This window comes from Gekko japonicus, unplaced genomic scaffold (genome assembly GCF_001447785.1).
Source record: "Gekko japonicus isolate JY-2015 unplaced genomic scaffold, Gekko_japonicus_V1.1 scaffold1701, whole genome shotgun sequence".
In the NCBI taxonomy this organism is placed as follows: domain Eukaryota; kingdom Metazoa; phylum Chordata; class Lepidosauria; order Squamata; family Gekkonidae; genus Gekko; species Gekko japonicus.
Genome location: NW_015167586.1, coordinates 122434 through 129763, shown reverse-complemented (window position 1 = coordinate 129763; position 7330 = coordinate 122434).

Genomic DNA, 7330 nt, shown 5'->3' with positions numbered 1-7330 from the left:
CCACCCCCACCCACTCCAGGGCCGACATCCGGCCGCAGGGTCCGTTTCCCCCCACTCAACCCCACTCACTCCAGGGCCGGCGACTGGAGGTGCAAGCCTCCGGCTGCCGGGTCCGTTTCCACCCCCCCCACTCCAGGACCGGAGACAGGAGGCAGAAGCCTCCGGTCGCCCACTCCCTTCCCCTCCCCCACCACCCACTCCCAACAGGCACTGAGGGGAATGTAGGGTTGCCAGCTCTAAGGAGGGAAATACCTGGAGGTTTGGGGGGTGGATTCTGTAGAGGGCAGCATTGGGCGGGGGGGGGGCGGAAGGACTCAGCAGGTATAATGTCATAGGGTCTACCCTCCTAAAGCAGTCATTTTCTCTAGGGGAACTGATCTCTGTCATCTGGAGATCAATTGTAGCAGTGGGAGATCTCCAGGTCCCACCTGGAGATTGGCAACCCTAGGGGAAAGTCAGCTGCACAGCAGGGGGTTGAAGAGAATGGTTTGATGGCTGCTGGGCCAAGATTGGCAACAATAGTTCCCCAGGAGCCCCATCGTAAATGCACCAAACAATTCCTCAAGATTTTCCAAAACACTTCTCTGTTTTGGGCTCCTGGGGAACTTTGAAGTAGCACCAAAGCTTTAAGATCTCTCCAGCTGTCACCTGGAGACTGGCAACAGCTTGTCTGGAGTGTGGGCAGCATGGCATTGTATCTGTCTGAGGTCCCCCTCTTCCTCCTCCTCCTCAGATCCCACCCTCAGCAGGCTTCATCCCTAAAATATCCTGGAAGTTTCCAACCTGGAGTTGGCAACCCTATGTCCTGGAGTTCGAACCTGGAGTTGGCAACCATCAGCCAACGTTTATCTGCCTGTCTGTCTTTACAACCCCCCCCCCCACACACACACACACAGCCTCTGCCTAGGGAGCAGCTGACATCATTCTCCTCTCCCAAAATTCCAACTGCCTTGCGGGGGGGGGGGGTGAGTTTGAGGTGTGGAATGGAGTGTAGTCCAATCAGCTTCCATATGTAAATGACCTTGGAACGCTGGCCGGGACTGCACAAAGCAGCCAATGAACCCAGCCAGTGTCTTCCGAGTGGCAGTTTTTTCGGCCTAACACTAAAGTGGCCAATTTTAGAATTCTGGCACCCAAAACTCTTTTATAATAAGGGAGAGATAATGGAAAGACTAGGAATTAATGTATCCTTCAAACCAGAAATGTTTTTGTTAAATGTAATGCCTGAAAATCTGCAGAGGCTAGACTGTTATATGATTACGCATATAGTAACTGCGGCTAGAATTCTATACGCCAGCAAGTGGAAAAAAGATTTACCTACAAAAGAAGATATAATCCACAAATTAATGGATGTAGTGGAAATGGACAATCTAACACTATTACTCCAAGGAAAACCAGATAATATATTTAATAATTTACCATCAAGATTCTATAAGTGGATGGAGCACAGTATTAATTAGTTAATATAATAACTTAACAAATCTTACCTCAGCAAATTAGCTTAACAGCAAATAATATAAGGGAAACATGTTTTAAGTGGAAAGATGGTGGGATGGAAACCTTGTTTATGTCTGTATTTGTCTTTTGTTGTTTTGTTTGTGTGTTTTCCCTTTCCTTAACCCTGCTGAAAACCAATCAAGAGTAAATATATATAAAAAAATAGAATGCCTTCTTTTCACGTGAAAGAGCAGGGCGGGCACTCTCGCAATAGGAGGACACACAGCTGATGAGGACAATGCTGACACTTTGGATGCATGACATTTCTTGCCACGTTTCCAACACCAATCTGTGAGTAAATAATTCACGCTGCTTTCTTCCTTCTGGTATTATTACTGGGAAAGGTATTATAAGTAAAAGGTAAAGGTTCCCTTGCTCGGAAGCCAGTCGAGTCCGACTCTAGGGTTGCGGTGCTCATCTCCGTTTCCAAGCCGAAGAGCCAGCGCTGTCCGAAGACGTTTCCGTGGTCATGTGGCCGGCATGACTAAACACCAAGGCGCACGGAACGCTGTTACCTTCCCACCGAAGTGGTACCTATTTATCTACTTGCAATTTCTTGCTTTCGAACTGCTAGGTTGGCAGGAACTGGAACTAGAGACAGGAGCTCACTCCCTCATGCGGCAACTCGGGTCTCGAACTGCTGAACTACCGACCTTCCACAGCCTGCAGTTCAGCGTCTTAACCACTTGAGCCACCGCAGCTCCTAAAGGTATTATACCAAAGGCAAAAAAGATGATAAGGATGATGCAAAAGACGACACTCAGAATAATAGAGGCAGTACTCAGATGCTTTGCTTTCTCGCCATAGACAGTTGCACCATCAACGTCTCTCAACAACTTTGCAATCCCTTGACTGAACAGAGGAAGAAAAGAGAAAATATTTTATTTAATTACATGAACTAGCTGTGAAAAATACACACGCCTTGAGAAATGAAAGCTTTTCAAATGTGCTTTTCACGGCTATTCTGTAATCATATTTCAAGTACAATGTTTCTTATTTAACTCTGTTCGACAAAGAGAACCTGCTCTTCAACCTACAAATTTGTCCTCTGGACATGGCTTCATTTGTGAACTTTCCTAGATGTCTTAGTCAGTGAATCATACACAAAATTTGTTTTTGTAAGTTCAGGTTTTCTAGGAAGGTTATGGAATTTTAAATGTTGGAACACAACTACTCACACCATCTACTGGCAATAAAATAGATTAGAAGCTGCATTTTAATGATAATGAATGTATCTAGAGTGATAACACAATGCACACACGAATGCAGCAAATATGCAAGTTCTGCAGCATGCTTTATGGCAGAAGGAAACAGAGGCAACCTTTGCTCAAGTTTATTCAGCTTAGGAGGCATTCCAGTCTCATACAATGAAAATTATATGCTGAAAGCTCAGCTACATGTTACAGTTCCTTCCATGCAAATTGTTCCTTAGGGCACTTACTGTGTAGGGGAAGATTGTGGAGGAGTCATTGGTAAGATGTTTCTTCCTCACAGCTGGACTTAGAATTGGGCTGTTTTTATTTCATTTCCAATGCCACTGTTGTTTTGGTCATGTAGATTTTAAGACATGAGCTCTTCCAACCATAATGTAGCGCTCCAGCAGTAAAGAGCCCAGGGGGCGGGCACATGCAACAAGCCCCACCCACCCCCTGCTCCCAGCAGCCCTCAATCAGAGCAAGAAGCAGCCAGGTAACCTCCCCCCCGCCCCCCCCCCCCGGTTGCCTCCGCCAACAGGTCTTTAATGAGTGGCATGGGGTAAGCATTGGTAGATGACACTGCATTCAAGCCTTGATAGTCAATACACAACCGCAACCCCCCGTCCTTCTTCTTCCGGAATAGCACCGGAGCAGCAAATGGGGAGGAAGCCGGTCTGATGAACCCCCTGGCTAAATTCTTGTCAATAAATTTACGGAGTTCATCCTTCTCGGCTGGGCCCATCACATAAATCCGTCCCTTGGGTAACTTATGCCCGGCAATAACTCAATGCTACAGTCTGAATGTCTATGGGGTGGGAGTTCGTCTGCTTCTGCTTCTTCAAACACCCTGGCCAAGTCCCGATACACCAGGGAAATAGAAACCAATTCTTCTTGCGCTAGGTACACCCGAGGGGTTTCAGGCTTAGGTTTGGGGCCCCACTGTGGGTTCCAGGTGTGCATTTTGCACCGCGGGGAGATGAATAGCACTTTCCCTTCATCCCAAAGAATGTAGGGATCATGGCCGTGTAGCCAGGGGCTTCCCAACACTAGCAGGAACTGCGCTGCCGGGGTGGTCACAAATGAACGGTCTTCCCAGTGACCCCCCGCCCCTAAGCGCAGTGGCACAGTTTCGAATTGACACGGTTCCTTCATTGTGGATTCTAGCCCGGAGACCAGGGATGGATTAATAAGGTGCCTCCCACACCCCGAATCAATGAAGCCTCTTACTCTGATATGGGTCCATTAATTCCTGTCCCCCCCTTATAAAATTTGAGAAAGTAGCAACATTAGGAGTCTTTGAAGAATTGCAGCCCCCTCCCCATGTTCGGATTCAAGAGAGTCACAGTCACGAAAAAAAGGGGGAGGGTAGCTGCTCACTACATTAGGTGCCTCTGGGATCGGGCCCTGCTGCTCCGCACCGCTTACAGCAGGCCCTGCCCATTCCCCACCGGCTCGGTGTCCTCCTCCTCCTCCTCACTGGTGTCGTCCTCGACTTTGGGCAGGGCCACCTGGAGACCCTCAGCAAATTTCGGCTTGTCCTCCAGCTCCATAGGGCCCCTTACCACTTTTGCTTAATGCTGATCAGGGGGAAAGGAGGAGGGTGTGGGCAGCTCTGGGCATTTTAGGGTTGAGAACATTCTAGTGCCTTTTTTCCCATTGATTTGGGGACGGACGAACCTTTGACTCAACTCTGATCCATCCTGTTGCTTAACCTTCACTTAGCTATTTGCAGGCCCCCATCCTGAAGAACGTCTAATGCTCACCTCGGAGTCCGTGGCTTGAGGTATGGGAGGGTTCATTGTAAATTCTGCAAAACTTTTTGCACAAAAGAGATGTGTATAGAAAAGGAAGCTCTCTGGATGACCTTGAGCCAGCCGCTCTCTGTTAGCCTGACATCCTTACAGGGTTGTTGTTGTTGTCGTGAGAACACAGTGGAAGAGGGGAGAACGATGTTGTAAACTGCTATGAGTCCCCATTAAGAAGAAAAGCAGGGTATAAACATTTAATAAATGAATGGTTATAGTTCTATAGTTTTCCTTTGAAGAGAAAACATGAAATACTATGCTGTGGGGATTATTGGCCAATGAAAGGCCAGTGTTCACCTGCACGTTCCTTTGTGGCTTTCTGTCTCTTCTCAAAACTGAAGGGTTTCTTCCAGGGCAAGGAGCTGAGATCATTTCCCTCCAGGGGGGGTATCAATGCCCTCCCTTTGCCCTGGGTGGGACTTAATACCCTGAAAGCAGCAGGCACCACCTGTCCTTCTGTTGCTGTTGTTTGTGAGATGTTTCCCTGTTATTACTCCCTCTGACCCAGACTTCCTTCCAGCAATGAAAGCTCCAATGCATTTTACCAGGGCTTTTTTTAGGCCACACCCAACAGCAGAAACTCATCAGTATATTAGGCCACACCCCTGAAAGCAAGCTCATTAGCATATTAGGCCACACCCCTGTGCCTTCCCTTGGCGTACCTGTGCTCCCCATGGCTGTGGGAGCCCGGGCAAGCTGGCCCTTGAACAAGCAAGGGAAGGCACGGGGAGGCATTTAAATGCCTCCCCGATCCTTCCAGGGGCCCCCCCCCGGCCCGCCCGCCTCGGAGTCACCGGGGGTCACTCTCTGGGCTTTGTAGCCACGCAGGCAGAGATTTTGGCTGTAGTGGGCATGGCCAACTCTGAAGCCAACCGGAACTCCATTCCTGTGCGTTCCTGCCCAAAAACAGCCCTGCATTTTACTTTGCAAGAAATTAAGATGACAACAAATATCACAGCAGCAATCCTTCCATTTATCAGCAAGAACTGAAGGATGCAAAAAGAAGTCTCATATAACCTGATTTCTGTATCAACCGACCAGTGTAGTTTGAGCATTGTACCCAATCAGCCCATTCTTACATCAGTCTTGGTAGGCAAACCGTGGCCACCAGGGGTCAGAATAGTTGAGGAAAGGACTCTACGGGCAGGAGCAGAGGATCTGAGGCCAAAGCCAAAGCCGGGGTGGTTCCAACCTTGCTGTAAAAGACACGAGCAGGCACAGACGAGGCACAGACAATTTCGACAAGCAGGAGGAGGGACAAAGGAGCCCAAGTTATAGTGACCCTCCCAATAAATTGGGACACAAAGACTCCGGTCCCAATTCAGCAATATTTGTGCTGTATCAAAGCAAGATTCTTGGTGAGGTCTCTTTTGTGTAGCGGAGCAAACAACAAACACCCAGTGCCTCTGTATTAACAGTAATAACTGTAGGGCAGGTGACTTGGCTGTTGGAATAAGGAATAACAATACTTAGCTAAGCTGTTTCTAGAGACAGATCAATATGAGTAGCCATGTTAGTCTGTAGCCGTAGAGAAGAGTAAGAGTCCAGGAGCACCTTAAAAGGTAAAGGTAAAGGTTCCCTTGCTCGAAAGCCAGTCAAGTCCGACTCTAGGGTTGCGGTGCTCATCTCCGTTTCCAAGCCGAAGAGGCAGCACTGTCCGAAGACATTTCCGTGGTCATGTGGCCGGCATGACTAACCACCAAGGCGCACGGAACGCTGTTACCTTCCCACCGAAGTGGTACCTATTTATCTACTTGCAATTTCTTGCTTTCAAACTGCTAGGTTGGCAGGAGCTGGAGCCAGAGACGGGAGCTCACTCCGTCATGCGGCACACTCAGATCTCGAACTGCTGAACTACTGACCTTCCACAGCCTGCAGTTCAGCGTCTTAACCACTTGAGCCACCGTAGCACCTTAAAGACTAATAAAATTGGTAGTAGGGTAAGAGCTCTCATGAGTCACTGCTCACTTCTTGAGATACAGCTCAAATGGGAGTCCATCTGTCCTATATATTGGAAAGTGGAGCGATTTCAGATGCCAAATGACATTAGCAGGCAAATGACAATAGAAGGTGTGATAGGGTTACAGGTGTGACAAGAAAGGGGACCCGCGATACTCACGGTGCGGGGGGGGGGAAGAGTTCCACACAGAGCAGGTGGAGGAGGCAGCAGCAGCAGGTAAGCCCTCTTCCAGCCGCCAGGCTCCGCCAATAATAATAATAATGATGATAATGATGATGATGATGATGATGATGATGATGATGCTTTTGATGTATTGCTTTCCCCACAAGTGGGCTCAAAGTGATTTACAGTTACTCTTTAGACAGGGGACTAACAATGTTTCATACAGGATAGGGGATACAACATATAATTCATTTAATTGCACACGCCATAACTGCACGGTGGAAACATTTCTGGCTTGGCTCAGTCATGTCCCGAACGGCTGCGTCAACCAGCTTGGTGACGTTGGGGCTTCAGGACCCGTATGTCGTGTCGCCACACTGCCACCGCCTGGCCGGAGCATCCCACTGCAGGGATTTTTCGTAGCCGAGTAGATCTTCCGCCTCCCGGATCCTGGACCAGGACATCCCCAACCGACAGCTAACACCTTTCCCAGAGGGGAAGTTGGTGTGCCCACCCTTTCTAAGGAGTGGCTCCCATTTTATCTACTCGCCGAGGCTTTCGAATTGCTGGATGGACGATGAGCTGGGGACAACAGGCTGGCAGCTCACACCAGTGCGGGGCTCGAACTGACACAGTTTGGATGTTAAGACAGTGGGATATACCCACTGTGCCACATCTCTTTCCCCCCCCCCCGGCTCCTTCACCCTCCG